General features: G+C 37.6%; 1 pseudogene; it reads left to right on the top strand.

The window, feature by feature from the left end:
• The window catches only part of LOC140151763 (uncharacterized), a 58983-nt pseudogene extending 44075 nt beyond the window's left edge, over positions 1 to 14908 (top strand).
• Positions 14909 to 16043: the final 1135 nt, after the last annotated feature.

Genomic DNA, 16043 nt, shown 5'->3' with positions numbered 1-16043 from the left:
ACTTTGAGCCAAAATAGTCTCATTTTCAGTTACTTAGTTCATTCTTCATTTAACAATTGTAGCTAAAAAGTTGACCTCAAGTTATGGAGTATGAGTTTTTGTAGCCAACACAGTCAAATGTGTCAGGGCAAACATAATAGCCGTGTTCAGACGGGCTTAGGGGTAAGTTCGTGTTAAGCTAACACGAAGCTACCTCTGAGGTAGCTTCGTGTTAGCGACCGTCTGAACAAGTATCGTGTTAACTACCTCTAAGCTTAACACGGAAGATTTACCACAGAGAAATCTCTGTGGTAGCGCGCTAACACGAAGCGATCGTTCCGTGTTAGTGCCCGCATGAACAAGATTCTGGGGTAAGCTTGACCTTATGGATACAACACTTACAATTTCGCAGTATTTTAAATTTCTTTAGCATAAATTCACAATAATTTATCTCCGTTTCTCACCGAGAATGAACATGATGAAAGAAGCACCACAAAAACGAAAACAACAAAAAAAAAAAAAACCTAACAAAACAAAACATTAAACTGGTCAAAAGAAGAAACGGAAGAGCTGATATTTGTGTCTTGAAAGACAAAGAAATTGAGTGGAGAAGAGAGTGTAGGACATAATTGCCCTGAAACTAAGAGACATCGGCTTCCACAGTGTACTTGCAGTATAGCAAACAAACGGCCCTAAAACTTCCAGGAAATTCCTATATTTACCACGAAGTAAAGACCGAGCCGTGCAGCTAACACGGAGTGTTTAGAGTTAAAGACCACGAGGAAAGACCGTGTGGACAAGTACCCGTGTTAAGTCATGACCTTGCACTACCTCCGTATTACGGTAACACGGAGGTAAGCTCCCGTGTGATCATGCCTATTGGGGTTGGAGAACTGTTCCTTGACAGATCCTAGTGTTTGAATTGGATGATTATGTCCTTTTGATTAACCTCTGCAAGGGGTGTGCCAATGATTTTGGGTATTTCAAAAATATTTTTGCAAGTTGAAATGGGGGGGGGTGGGGGGGTGGTGGCAAGCAATATTTGGCATACAATTTTGCAAAGTCACCCCTACACATAATTATTGCTTAGCTCCTAAGAATCCTATGATAGTTGCAAACGTATCAAAGTTTGAGTGAATAATCCAAACCCATCAAATGACCTCGCCCATCAAATTTGACATGTCTGCAGCACTACATTCCAATGCTTTAACTTGCAGTGTGCAAATCATTGTGAGTACATTAGACAAGTCTGTATCCATGTTGTTTTGACACCATGGGGCAAGCAAAGTATGTTTTCTATAGGGCTTGTGACAAAAAATGACATCTAATACATACATGGCCTATGGGATGTTGTCATAGGATGCTGGGTGACATGATAGTAAGCCTTTATTTGAACATTCAAAACATGTTGAGATTTTCCTGTTGAATATGTAGAAGCGCTTTTACCTGCATTTTTGTCTTAATTGTAATGAGTAAATACCTGTAAGGTTAATTAAAGGGAAATATGTACCCCAAGTGAGATGGTTAATAGCATGGGGAGATTATGTCATCCCAAGTCTAAATGAAGTACCTGTGGATAGATACTGCCTTTTTGCACACAAAATCTTATGGTTAGGGGATATGTGTGTTAATTTAAAAATACATTGTTCAGTGTAATTTATTATTAATGCAATGATATCTTCGTCTCTTACAGCCTAGACCAGTAGCTGGTTTCCGTGGTACTGTTCGTTATGCTTCCGTCAATGCACATAGGAACAGGGTAAGTTATATGTCCCACATGGGCTCAAAGGAAGGGCATGCACACATGCACATACCCCACCCACCCCTTACAGTTACACACCCACACACTTGAAATAATATAAGCAATGTCAATGGAACACATTTTAGAAGCAATTTTGATATACTAGAGGAGCTTTAAAATGACTTATAAAACCTATATATGACTCAAACCTCATCAAAAGAAAAAGTTTTACTTAAGTTTAAAGTAAAAGTGATACATTTAAGTGATTGTCCTTGTATAGTCAGTTTGGGTCACATTGATGAGGTACCCATGCAAATTCAGCCATTTGAGGCAACATTTGGTTTCTTCCCCCCCCCCCATCAATTCACATAGTTACTATATATTGCACCTACTTTGTGCGAGCTGCAAATCCTATTTGAGGCAATGATTAAACAACCCAAAACTCTGTTCTACGGGCTGGTTTCATTTAAAATCTGCCATTTTGTTCTTGTTTTGGCAAAAGAGCATTGATTTGACATAAAAAAACTTGCGCAAAGCAAGTGGAAAAAAATTTAACAGATTTTTGTTATTTTTTAAGGGTCATTTAAAAAAAACACCCCAAAATATGTCAGACCAACCTACCCGAAAGGTTGGCCCAAAAAAAAAAAATTTGGAAGCCAAGATAAGACTTAATTTGATTTGAAAATAATAAAATGCAGAAGGAATTGAACTGTTTGTTTTGAGCATATCACACAATCATCACCTTTTGGACATAATTTGTTTTATGATCAAGCAAGGGACATAATTTGTCGTGATAATCAATCTTGAGATACAGCCTAGTATATGTATGTAATTGACAATTGATTTTACTTTATAATGTGCAGTTCAAAGCAGCATAGACAAAAATATATCCAAATTTTTTGTTTACAAACAAAATTTGAAATGAAATTTTCAGCAAAACGTAGCCTTTAAAAAAAAAAATATGATAAATGAAATGATAATTCCAAAGAGACAGGAAATAATTGCCAATGAAAGATTGAGTACTATGCAGATGTACAGGTCTGCATATGCAGTCAGATAAAATCCCACTGTTTTTGGTAATTAATTCACAGCTGCAGTACAAATCATGTTTGTCTGATTGCCTAGGCTTGATGTATGCTGAATATAAAATGTCATGCGTGTCATAATTTATTTGGTTGAATTGTTGCACTGGTCCTCAAGGGAAAAGCGGTTACATTAGCATTTTATGAGAGTGATGTTTGAATGTATGTATAAAATGTTTGCTTCATCTATTACAGAGACATCTAACATACAGTGACAGAGTCAGGTGCTTACTCCAAATAGCCTAAAATTGACTGATTTTGCAGGAAACATGGTGTGGGGGGGGCTAAATCCATTGGTTTCAAAAAGATGTGTTTTTTTGTTGTTGTTGTTGTTGTTGTTGTTGTTGTTGTTGTTGTTGTTGTTGTTGTTGTTGTTGTTGTTGTTTTTTGTTGTTGTTTTTTGTTTTTTCAAAGAGGAAATAAAATAAACAAGAAGAACACAAGTTGAAAATGAACCTGTCATGAAATGGTAATGTGATTTTAAAAGCAAACTGAAAACAGTAGAATGGGAGAAAATGTGACATTATTATGTAATTTTTATTTTGAAAACATACTACTGAAAAAAATAGTATAAGAGTTTTTAGAGAAGAATTAATGTATGTCTTGGCATCATTGTCAAGATGTGTATTAAGGACTGGCAACATGCAACATGTGACTTAATGCAAGCAGTGTGAACTGATTTATCAATTTCCTGGGCTGGTACTACTTTAAAAGAAATATATAAGACACCCAGACAAACTGTTAAAATTGTGACTGAATATTGAATTTATTCATCATTTTTCAGGAGATGGGTCGACACGATGACCTGTGGTCTCTGTTCTACATGTTAGCAGAATTTGTTGTAGGCCAATTACCATGGCGTAAGATTAAAGATAAGGTAAGACTATATATACATGTGAATATAAACGAAGAAGAGGAAGATCATAGTAACTGTCAGAGGATGATAAAGGAAACATGAAAGTTAACATTCAATTTGCAGTGAATGGCTGCTTAAACTGACGTCAGTTTCAAGTCTCACATTTCTGGGAGACAATTCACACAAGCTCTTGTTTTAACAAAATCCCACTTTAAGTTTAGAGCTCTGGTATGAGCATTTGGGCAGTATTTTTTGTGGGACATGAGAGCACATCAGACATATCAAATTGCATTCTGAATACAAAGAATGTCCTTTTGATATCAAATAATTTTGATTTTTTGTAATTCGCAATGTAATACACATTTTATGGCATCATACCAGAGCCCTGAAAAAAAATCAAATTTAAATATTTGACTTGCATGTAGGTGCAGATGCTCGTGAGAAATACATTCCTAGGTATCGGTATACCAGGCAGTAGATGCATCAAATGAAACACAAATTCATTTTAAGTGAAGATTGATTATAACTATCATTTATGTCTTTCTTTGTTTCAGGAACAAGTTGGTTTAATGAAGGAGAAATATGATCATAGATTACTTCTCAAACATCTCCCCAGTGAATTTAAGCAGTTTTTAGATCATATACAAACATTACAGTATGCAGATAAACCTGATTATAAGGTAAGACAGTTGCATGTGACTGACTGCTGGTTTCTTTGTTGATTTAGTTACTTGTCTCAAAAAATTGGCCCAAAGATCATACAAGACATCAAGGAAAGAAAGTGCAAGTTGCAACACACAGAGAAAAAGTACAAATTGGCAAATGCAGTTCGCATTTTTGATAAGAAAAACTGTGAAAGATGTTTGTTGTTGAGGTGTAAAATAATATGCATTCTGGCTGGGTTGTCACCGTGATGACATTTCAATTAAATATACTACTATTGATTTATCCTTAGTGCGTGCGTGCATATTGCTTTGGCAATACATCTACATTCCACATACCTACGTCTTCCCAATATTATAAATCTTACTTCAGTTACTTTGTGTTTCTAGCTTTATTTGCCACATGGAATAGCTTCATGTTTTTTACTATATTAAATTGCTGATGCAATCAACCACATAAGTCGGTGTTAAAGTTAAGTGGTAATCCGGGCGTCCAGATATTCACTCCAGGTTATCCGCCGTACACCCATACTAAAAAAAATTGAATTTGTATCCATTTTAAAATCCTTGTATGAGTATGACATGAACACAAATTATAACTGTACATATTAAAAACACAAACAATTGTTTTGTATTTTTTTATCAACCATGAATGATCTTGGCATTTAGCTCTATGTCCAAGGACACTCCAAAAAAGAAAAAAAAAATAAATTTCACCTAAATATATATAACCTAAAAATATATAAAAACCAATTATTTTGTCATATATTGATTGATAAAGACATGTTTACCTGATACAAATCAGCATGTATAAACCTTTAATAAGTCTTACAGTGAATCAAATTAATTTGACATTACCACTTATGGCACAGCGTCATCATCCCTATATCTTCGTGTCAGAAATTGCCATGATAGCAGGGTGAATCCACTAGTTCTTTAACAGCCACACATGGTGATTTTGTTCGAGACAGGACGATAGACTAGACTAAGCACACCACCGGTTACGATAAGAATACATTTTTCTTCCCCATTACAAATGCAGCGTTGCCATTTATCGGGTAAATGACTCATTTTTACGATCTGCGCATGCTCATTACCCTCTTTAACGTTGCCAACTAAAAAAAAAATCAATTTTTTTTTTTTGTTTTTTTTTTCAAGATGCAGGTTGGGTTTTCAATACGCAAAGTGACGCTCATCATATTCTTTCAACACATATATTCAGCTGCTAGTCTTACAAAAGTTTTGTACAAATACCAAAAATAATGGCATATATTCTATGATTTGAGAATATAATCATATCAAAAGAATCTACTCCATCAGATCACCACATGTATATAACTAGGAATAAAATCAATTAATCTCAATATGCAATGGAGGAATGTGATCTTGTTGTCTCTGTTTACTATTCTATACAGACATTGAAAGACTCAACCTTCAACAATACAGTGACAATAGGTTTACCCAGGTGGCTATTTTGAAAGAAAAGCGGGCTGACTTAAAAAGATTTTGCAATACAGTCTATTAGCAAACAGTTCAATGCCCTTTTTATAGAACTACTCATCTTCATAAAAATGTAACCACATGTATTTTCTTGCTTGTCTTTTACAGTTCCTTAATACGTTAATAGAACATTGCATGAACAGGAAAGGCATCAAAGACACGGATCCATATGATTGGGAAAGAATATATGCTGATGGTTCCCAGACTACTACCACAGTGACCACTGAAAGTCCTGCCAAGGAAATTAAACCAATAGGGTAAGGAATCCTCAAGGCCAGTGTATGGCAACAAATACTGGCTTTGATAAACAGAGATTTTAAACAGTTCTCTCAACAAATATTTGACGTACTTGATATTTCATCCCACATCCATGGATTTCATCAGAAAGTGAGGTAGAGCGGTAAACACCTAGTCATGTGACCCACAGGGTAACCCGCAGTCACATGACTTGATGATCGGTGTGTAGACACCAGATAGCACGTGTCTCCCTTTGACTTCGTTGAGGTCGGGGTCCAAGGCCGTATGTAATATGCTTCCTTGATGCCCCTCTGAAGCCATCTTGAGTCGGAGTCGAGAACTTTGACATTGTCCATGTTAAATTTGTGTCCTTCCGAATTGAGGTGAGCCCCTACAAGGGAAGAAGGTCTTTTGTGTTCAGTGAGACGCTTGCGAAGAGGTCTTTCAGTTTCCTCTACATACTGGGACTAAACAGTTGTTACAAGAGATCCCATATATAACACACGCCTCTTAGTTTTTACTTTAGACAGAGAACATAAAATGACACTCTGTTTGCTGCAACAGGAAAAAAGAATGCAAGACTTTATTACTGGCTATTAGGAATCAAATTATCTACCCTCCATTGAAGTCAAACATAATTGCTCTTTGAGGATAAAACCTTCACTGATAAAAGTCTTTGGGCATCATTTTGCTTAATACATTGCCAGGTAGAGCCACTTAAACTGGTTCCATCTGTTTGGGATTTCACATAGACTTTCAATGGCCTGTTGTTACACATTATCCTTAAACATAATTGTGACTCCTCGCCACAACTGAGCCGGATGTCGCCAATCATCATTTTTGAGATATTCAACCAAAATATTCTGCTTGAAATTAGCTTTAAAATGATGTATATCATGTCTATAGTACTTGACATTTAAGTAGTGAAAATCAATAAAACAGTCAATAAATCCTTTCTTTCCTATTGTTTATTGTTAAGTTCGATGGAGCATATCTCAATAGTGGCACTGGCGACATCCGGGCTCAGTTGTGGCGAGGAGTCACAATTAGTCTTGCCTAACTTGTGTGTTAGTATTTATCTCCAATATACCCAATCAAGCAAAGTTAGTAAAATGTCACAAAAGTTGTTTTTATTATCATCAATTTACTGTGTAATTTGACCACCATTAATTCACATTTGATGAAAGTTTGATCCAACTGTATCTGATACAAGTATGTTCTTGTGGTGCCAATGATTCAAAATCAAGACTTGCTGACTTTGTGCTCATTTTGTTTGATATGTACACAACATAGTGTAAGGACACATTGTAGAATGTGTTACTTGAATACTTGATATATTGGAATACAGGGAGTCCAATTTTAAGTGTTTGCACCCACATTTTTTGGTTATAACTCATGTAAATAGATATAGATTTTGATAATTATTTTATTGTTAGACAGTATAAGAAAGTGTACTGTCTTATAATTGTAACAAAATTAACTAAATAATAGCTGCAAGATTTATTTGCATTTCAAAAGTATTTATTTGAGTTATAGCCAGATATCTGGGTACAATTACTTTTGGGACACTCTGTAAAAAGATATTTATTTCAAACAATTAATTGCTTGCTTTATCTTTCCTACAGAAATGATGGTCAACCAGTGAACACCGACATAGTGCTGGATGAGAACATCAGTTACCCTGACAATGATAAAGTTGTGGAAGTCAACAGGGTGGAAGAGATCACCACTCCAGAGAAGATGGATGTCAGTCAGGAGAAAGGAGATAACGAGAAGGAGCTTGACGAGGAAGATGGTGAATCAGAAGAGGAATCGGAAGGTGAATCTGAAGAGGACCGTCGAAATGAAAATGTGCCATCAGATTCTTCGCCAGATCGAAAGCGCTTAATGTTTGTGAAAATGCCAATGGAGTAGTGGGAGATATAATCGATAATAGAGAAAATGAACAAAGAAGCGTTACACAGAAGGCATAAGAAAGCAGTGCATAAAAGGCGCAGGCCTTTCCCTAAAAAACAGAAACCAAAAAGGTTACGAGGTGGCCAGGAAAGCCACGCTATATGTGAAGGGGAAGTTAGTACTTTCCGTGAAAACTTTGGCGCTAGTGAGCGCGCAGAACCTTCCATTGAGGAGCATCTTGCAGGGCATCTGTTAAGCAGTAAGAATATTTCTGCTTCACAGCAACCCCGCAAAACTTTAGATGTACAAGGTGGAAGAGGAGGAGAAAAGTGCAATTGCCTGTGGAGGCAAAATTAGGTGCTGAAGATAAATTGAGTATTAAGTCTCTTTCAAATAGAGAGGCTGAAAAGCCTGCTCAAGCAAGCACAAATGGTGCTGCAAACTCTAAAACTCCTGTGCCCACCATAGAAATTAAACAACCACTGATGCCATCAATCCGTCCTGCTGCCGCCGAAAGAGTCAAGGATATTGACAAAGAGAAGAGTCTACCATCAGACTCTGAACTTTTAAAAGATGGTAGCACTAACGAACCTCATGACCGGAGGTCAACGGCAGGACAACCAGAGGATGCTGTGCCTCATCAGCAGGATCAGGGGGATTTATTACATGTGATTGGTGATAAACTCATCGTAGTTACTCCTCCTGAGGCTGCAGAAGTAAATAAACAGGCTGAAGCAAATGACTCTAAAATGGATGAAAATGCTGATATCAGTGGGCCAAAACAGTCACTTGAACAAGAGGGGAGTGAAGGGGCAGAAAATGCAAAGGAGTGTGACGATAAAGATAGCACACCTGAGCAAGATGATAGGACACCAACACAAGAAAAAGATAAAGTGCCCAGTTTGGAAGATAGAAGCTCATTAAGAAAAACAGTTCTAAAACAGAATTTTGTTAATAGTGATAACTATGCAGTGCAAAAACCAACAGAGGAGCAAGATGTTGTCAATAAAGATGACGATGTTGTTGATGCAGACAAAAGTTTACCAGATGAGAAGTCTTCCACACCGAGACAGGATTATGAGAGTGCCCATGAACAAGTTGAAGAGGTTGCTGAAGGCAATGATAGATTTATAATGCCTTTAGAAAATGATGAAGCAGCAAAACCTACCAATATTGAACAAGACAAAGAACAAGAGGCAGCTGCTGACAAAGGCCGACTAACAATAGCAACTAAGCAAGAATCTCGTGAAAGTCAGACTTCCGAGAAATCTGAGAAACCTGAACTTGTTATAACTGAAGTTGTTCCTGATGAAGCCAAAAAGACTGAAGAAGTTAAAGATGTGAAAGATGACAAGAAACCCAAACTACGTAGCAGAGAGAGCATAGAGCGGAGGATGATGGAAGAGATATTCCTTGCTGGTCTGTCTGGTGAATCTGAGGAGCGCAGCACAGACTCTAGAAAAACCAGGAGCAAGAGTCCTGCAGAACAAACAAGAAGTAAGAGTCCTGTGGAACAGAAACTTCCTGAGGTTGAAGAAGAAAAACCTGCACCTCGACTTTTATCAGCTAAGGTCGCTGTGCAAAGACAGAATGCAATCTCTGATAACAAGGAATCCTTATCAGATGTTCCGTTAAGTCCCAAGTCACATGACCGAGGACCAAGCTCACCGGATAGAGCTCTGATGGAGAATCTGTTTATGTGCAATACTGATGAAATCATCCCTGAAACACCTAGTCCCGTTGTCAAAGCAGAAAAGAGATTGTTTCATGCAGAAGCGACGGAAAAAATACGGGAGAAGGAGGAGGATAAGATAATAGAAAGCTCGCATCAAATGCAACAAAAGTCTTCATCACCACCAGTGCAGTCATCACAATCCAAAGAAGAGGAGAAACCAAAGAGGCTAAAGCTGGATGATCCTCCAAAGAAACAAGAAGATGATGAGCCCCCGTGGATTAAAAAGAGACTTCGCCATCAAAAAAGAGAGCTTTGAGCGACAGATGATGGAGCAACTTTTCCTTGACACGCCAACTGAAAAAGTGGCACCTAAGCCAGCAGCAGCTAAGCCAGTTGCAGCAGCAAATTCACCAACAACTTCACCCACGAAGAAGGCATCAGGATCACCATCCAATAAAATGCTACCTAAAACACCAGGAGTGAAAATGCCACTTGTTACAAAAACAATTACAGCCACTATTACTCCGGTGACTCCTCCTCCTTTTGTACCTAAACCTGAGATTAAAGAAGTCATAAAAGAACCTGAAATAACCAAGCCCAAAATCCAAGAAGTAGACTTGACATCTTCATCAAGTTCTAATTCAGTCCCTGAGTTTATGAAAGCTCTAGTTATGGCAAGTAAACCTAAAAAAAAGAAAAGAAAGTTGCAAAACATACTGGTATTGTAGCAAATGCAAAGCCCCCTGTATCTACCAATAAACATGATGACAAATTTGAAGAAAAGCCATCAAAATTGCCGAGACAGGAATCCAAAGACAGAGATGAAATGGAGAATATTTTCCAAGCTCTATTAGGAGGTAATGCAAAAACAGCACAAAAACCCAAAAGAATTGTGCAACCAATTAGAGAAGTAGTCGATGAAAAGATAGAAAGTATACCAGAAAGAAACCAAGTAATGAGAGTCCAAAGATGAAAGATTCAGACTTGCAGAAGAGACAGAGGAGGCGAAGAGGCAGTAAAAGAGGATCTGAAATCAAATAAGACGGATAAATCAACGAGTGAAAGTGGTTCTGCAGGATCAGCAGGCAGAAATGGTAGAGGTAGAACACCGCTGAAAATTGACAACTTCCATCGATACCTGTGAAGAAGGAAAACAAGCGAAAGCAAGCCAGATGTGGTTGTTACTGTTCCAACTTTGAAACAGGAGATCAACATTGGTCAGCCTGCAAGTGGACTTCAGAAGAGGAAATTACCAGAGGTTCCAAAGGTATTATTACAAAATAAGCTTGGTATCAACAGGCGAAAGGTCTCCACCAGCAGGTTCTGTTTGGTGTAGCAGATATAACACGGATAATTCTCCCACGAATGAGTCGGAGGCGATTGGGCTCCAATCCAGCCACTGATCCAGGTGAGGAATCCAGTGAAGGATCTGCTCCACGTTATCAATTGGCGAATAAGAATAAGCTTAGAGTCACCATGCAGTCACCTCTTGTAGCCAGCGGTAGCAAAGGGTCCGAAGAGGTCAGGCCTCATGGTGCAGCTGACCCATCGACCTATGCTGTGTTGCAAAAGCTTAACACAATCAGATGTCAAAAGTGATGTGGATGAGTGTGCCACAAATAAACAAGAGATGAGCGTATTTGCTGATGTCAGCACCAGCGTTGTGAGACAGGAGGCTCCAGCTGATTTAGTCATAGCTGAGGTCACCGCTTTGAAGAAGCAGAATGGCTCTGCTTCATCAAGTATCACCGCAAAGGCTGGTAGTGATCAGCAAGTTACCGGCGAGTCATCCACAGACCAGAGCACTCCAAAGGGAGATGTGGCTTCTTCAGGGAAGTTACAAGTTCGTCCTCAGAGATCTCTGGATAAAATCAACAACTCAGGAGATAATCACATTGACAAGGATAATAATAAAAGAGTGCTCAGTCCTGTTGGAGAGAACTCAATGGAGGGTGTCGCTACCAGCCGACCTCAGTCATTGGCAGTAAAGGATAGTAATAATAAAGCCGCTGATGACAAGGAGAGGAAAGCAGGGGAGCTTCTTACCGTCCCAGAAGTTCAAGTAACTGAAGCATCATCTGGTGAAGAAAAAAGTGAAGGTAGTGTAGGAGGGAGCTCGTTTTTCAGAGCACTAGCCACATCGCCATCTTCTGACGATGATAAAGATCCAAGGAAATCACCAATTGAAATTAATCCTATCAGTACTAATAAGAAATTTGTTGTAATGTCAATGACAAAGAAACTGCAAGAACAAGAAAGAACTCCATCCAAAAAGTTCCCTACATCCCCTGTCAAGATTCGATTGACACCTTTGGCTAAGCGGCAACGTAATAGAACTGATACTGATTTAATGTCATTAAGAACTGCATTTGCTCAGTTCCAATCTACTAAAGAAGAGGAGCCTGTAAAACCTGAAAGCAAAGATGATACCCATGAGAGTGTGATAAAGGCAGAACAAAAAGACAGCTCTGCTGTGTTTTTTGAAGAGGAGAAAAACCAGAGAAAGTTGTGCTTCCTGTTAGTAAAGCAAAAGAAGAACATATTATAAGGAGACTTCTTCCAGACTCGCCTACGGTCAGAAGACGTAGGCTAAGATCAGGAACATCGGACAAGGCTTATTCATCATGTGATGATGAAAATCTTGATAGCTGTACTGATTCGTTTGCCTCTCATGGAAACCCTGCATTCAGAGCGGCATCAGCACCATCTAGACTCGCCTGGGATTCCTCACTCCTCGTCAGCGACAGAGCGAGAAAGAATGGCTCAGAAAAGTCGCAGGCGGACCATAGCTGGTACAGGAACTAGCAGCGGTGCCGGTGGCGCCACTGGCAATACCCCTACCTGCGTCACCACCATCCAGTCCTGTTAAAAGTAGAACACTACCAGCTGTGCCTAATGGTCCGTCTCGTGAAAAAAGCGAAAGATCAAAGTCGTCAAAAGAAGGTCGGCACAAATCCAGTCGTCATGCTGAGAAGAAAGCAAAAGACGGCAATAAGCAAGATGCACAAAGTGGAACCAAGAAGAAAGAGAAAGACTCTTGTAAGCATAATCACAATAGACATAGCAAGAAATGTGCAAAGCATTCTCCAAGAGATACTGATGGTGCTGTCACCAGTGTTTCAATTTCTCTGCCAGAGGACCAGATTCCAATACAGAGTACACCCCGTGATGTATCAGTTGATATCTTGGGAGCTGTAGAAGTCAGCAGTGAGAGAAGAATCGAGGAGGGAAGTAGATCGTAAAATCTAATACAGACGGATCACAAGGAATTAAACCAAAACCACCAACTCAAAGACCAACTGGCCAGGCACTTGTGTCAGGAAGGTAAGAAAATAATTTCTACCTTTTCATTTGTGTTGTGTTGCAACAAAATGTGACATCTGGATCCCATTTCTTAGGACATTTTAATCCCACCAGTTATATAAAAGAAAGATTGGCTTTTTTTGTTATTCTTTAATTAGAAATGGTCTCCCCATTCTAGATGAGATTTTTGCCATGCTTGCATCTGTTGGGGTAACACTTCATTTTGTTTCATCAATTATAAGTTTATTATCTCTCCCAGATAACCTGTTCTGACTGCCTGGTATTTGTAGATAGCTAACTATATTGGAATTTATGAGTGTTACAGCCAGCATAATCAGATTTCATTGTTGACTGCAGATCCTTTAACATGAATGGTTATTAGCCTAATAACTGTGTGCAAAGCTTGTAAATTAGGCTCTGATGCTCCTATGTGTTTTATCCATCGCCTAAAATTATCATTTGTACTGTTTGGACCGGGAGCTCGATTTCTATTCCATGTTAATTTTGAATGTATATGTGCTCTAAACTATTTATGAGATGAGTTGACTTCACCGTCAAACAACATTGGCACACTACTATAAATATCACTAGACACTGTCATGTGGTTAATACATTATTGTCAAGAGTCAGTGAACAATATGGATGTAACAGAGTGTTGCACATTTTAAATATATGCCCTTTAATAAAATGAAGCAATGCTAATATGTTCGCTGCCAAATATTATGCAGCAGTATAGATTTGAACCATTGCATCAATGTTTTGATTCAACTCATCTGAAAAAGCCAAATATGCTATGGTATGTGATCTTTAGAGTTCTGTGGTGAACAGCCCAATCAGGAAGGATTTAGAGTAAACATTGTGATTTTGTTTGTTTTTTGTGTGAAGTTAGTCAATTTAAATTGTTTGTATGTTTTCAAAATAATGTTAAATTACTATGAAATGTAAATTACAATACTAATATTGTACGATTTCTAAAATTTGACACTTGCAGGCGGAGGCGATATCGGGTCATTCATTCAGACCAGTCGGCGCCATCCAGTGCTCGTGAAGTATCAGAGGAAGTGCCTGTTACCACACCAACAGATGATGCACCATTAGCTTCCAATGGCATCTTATAGCATCTATGCAATCATGTAGCTCTAATATATTCTGCTATGTAAATCAAGTGACTTTGTATGTTCTTTCTACATGTATCTGCCTGTACACAGTACTTGTGACTTTGTCATCTGAAGAAGCAGTTTTGGGCAGCAATTTGGGCTTTCACAAATCGGGCTGACTTTAAACAATGAAGAACATCATTAGAGCATTATCTTTCATCCATGGAGTTGATTATTGTATCCATGACAAAAACTGTGGAAATATATTATTAGTGAGGTCAAGATCATCTTCCTTGCTACTTGCCAAACTTTGTACCTGATATCAGGAACATTAATGACATTGAAATGTTTATTAGACATAGGAGCTACATTGATCAACATATAATACAAAGCGTCATTTTATAATGTAAAGAAAATGTCTTCTTCCAGATAATCTGTGCAAACTAGAGAAAAAGCATGGTTCTACTGCAACAATAATGTGAAATTACAAAATTGTGTGCTTAACTTATAAGGCCTATGCACAATAATGGCCTATCATTCATGTGAAATTCGTTTGGATCCATATGAGTGGCAGTTGGTTTATGAGATCTTTGCTCCTCGATCTTGACACCTGCCACTGAATGGTTGATGCCTCGCCAAGATATATTCAATGCTTTCAACAGGCACCTTTACAGTCCATTTCTGAGTCCACCAGAAATTGTATTTGATTCTGTGAATTTCTAAAGAGGCATTGCCAGGATACCAAACATACAAACTGTTGTCTTGTTGTTTTTTTGTAATGTTAGGTTGCCCACATTATGTAGCATGTGTACAGTTTTGATATGCATATCTTAGCATTTACAACTTGTACAAACAGACTAGGGCCACGTAATATTGCAAAAAATAACTTCAAGAAAAACTTTGACATAAAATGTGCATGCTGTAATTGTGAAATCTATGACTAATTTTTCTTCTTTCTGTACATATGGGTCACATGTACAGAAGGCAGCTGTACAGAGCGGACTGTTCTAAATCTATATTATTTATACATGATTATATATATTTAAAAATATATATATTTAATGTTTTGAGGATTGTTTACCCTAACAAAGTTCTTACTGAAAGGCACAATAAGTTTTTTTAAATGTTGAAAATTGGACAAAATTATTCTGTTGAAGTATATATTGTATTGTACAAAGTACAAAACAAAAGAAAGTAAAAAGTTTAAATAAATTGCTCTAGAAACACCGATTATGATGTACATTCAGGCATATGAAGTCAAATAGTTTTATCTTTTTCTTAAAGTGAAAATACTTTTTTTTCATAACTAGATAATAGTAATATTTTTATATTCTTCACATATGTTGCTCTTCCATAGTTGTCTGATAAAAAAAGTTCTTTAAAATAGTCCCAAATTTGGTTCACAAGTAGATTATCCGATGCTGCATCGCTTTTGTAGAACTGAATGTAGAACCAAGAGTGTACCAGTCAATACAAATGTTTTGTAGATATCACTGTAAAGCCGTAGTATTTGCCTGTGTGTACATCTTTTAAGTGTTTCTGTCTCCATGGCGATAATTGTCCTTGCTGATGATGATATGATCAATAAAGTGAAAGAAGTTCAAGTTGACCAACTGTTCCAATATCACTCAGAACAATGTAAATATAGAAATCTCAGTGTGTAATATTTAAGTTGAAAATATTTCCACTTTAGTCATTGTCATAAATCACAAAGGCCGGTCTATCAATTTTGTTTTGTTATAATTAGAAATACTGGTAGAATGTAAATTTAGAATTATAGATGTGTTATCAACAAAACAAAACAAGCAATTTGAACTTGTTGTCACTTTTTGAGATGTGTCACAGCTGGTGGTATTTACATACTAGTAGTATCCTTTCTTATCTGTAAAATTTTGAGCAACATCTCTGTGAGATGATCCTTGTGTATAAATAGGATTATCATGCAGTACTTTTGTTGCAATGTATAAATTCTAAGATAACAGTACAAGGATAAACTATGCGAGATTGAGTTGACC

This window comes from Amphiura filiformis, chromosome 5 (genome assembly GCF_039555335.1).
Source record: "Amphiura filiformis chromosome 5, Afil_fr2py, whole genome shotgun sequence".
NCBI classification, from domain to species: Eukaryota; Metazoa; Echinodermata; class Ophiuroidea; order Amphilepidida; family Amphiuridae; genus Amphiura; species Amphiura filiformis.
The sequence above is the reverse complement of the archived record's forward strand: the minus strand, read 5'-3'. Positions and strand labels throughout refer to the sequence as shown.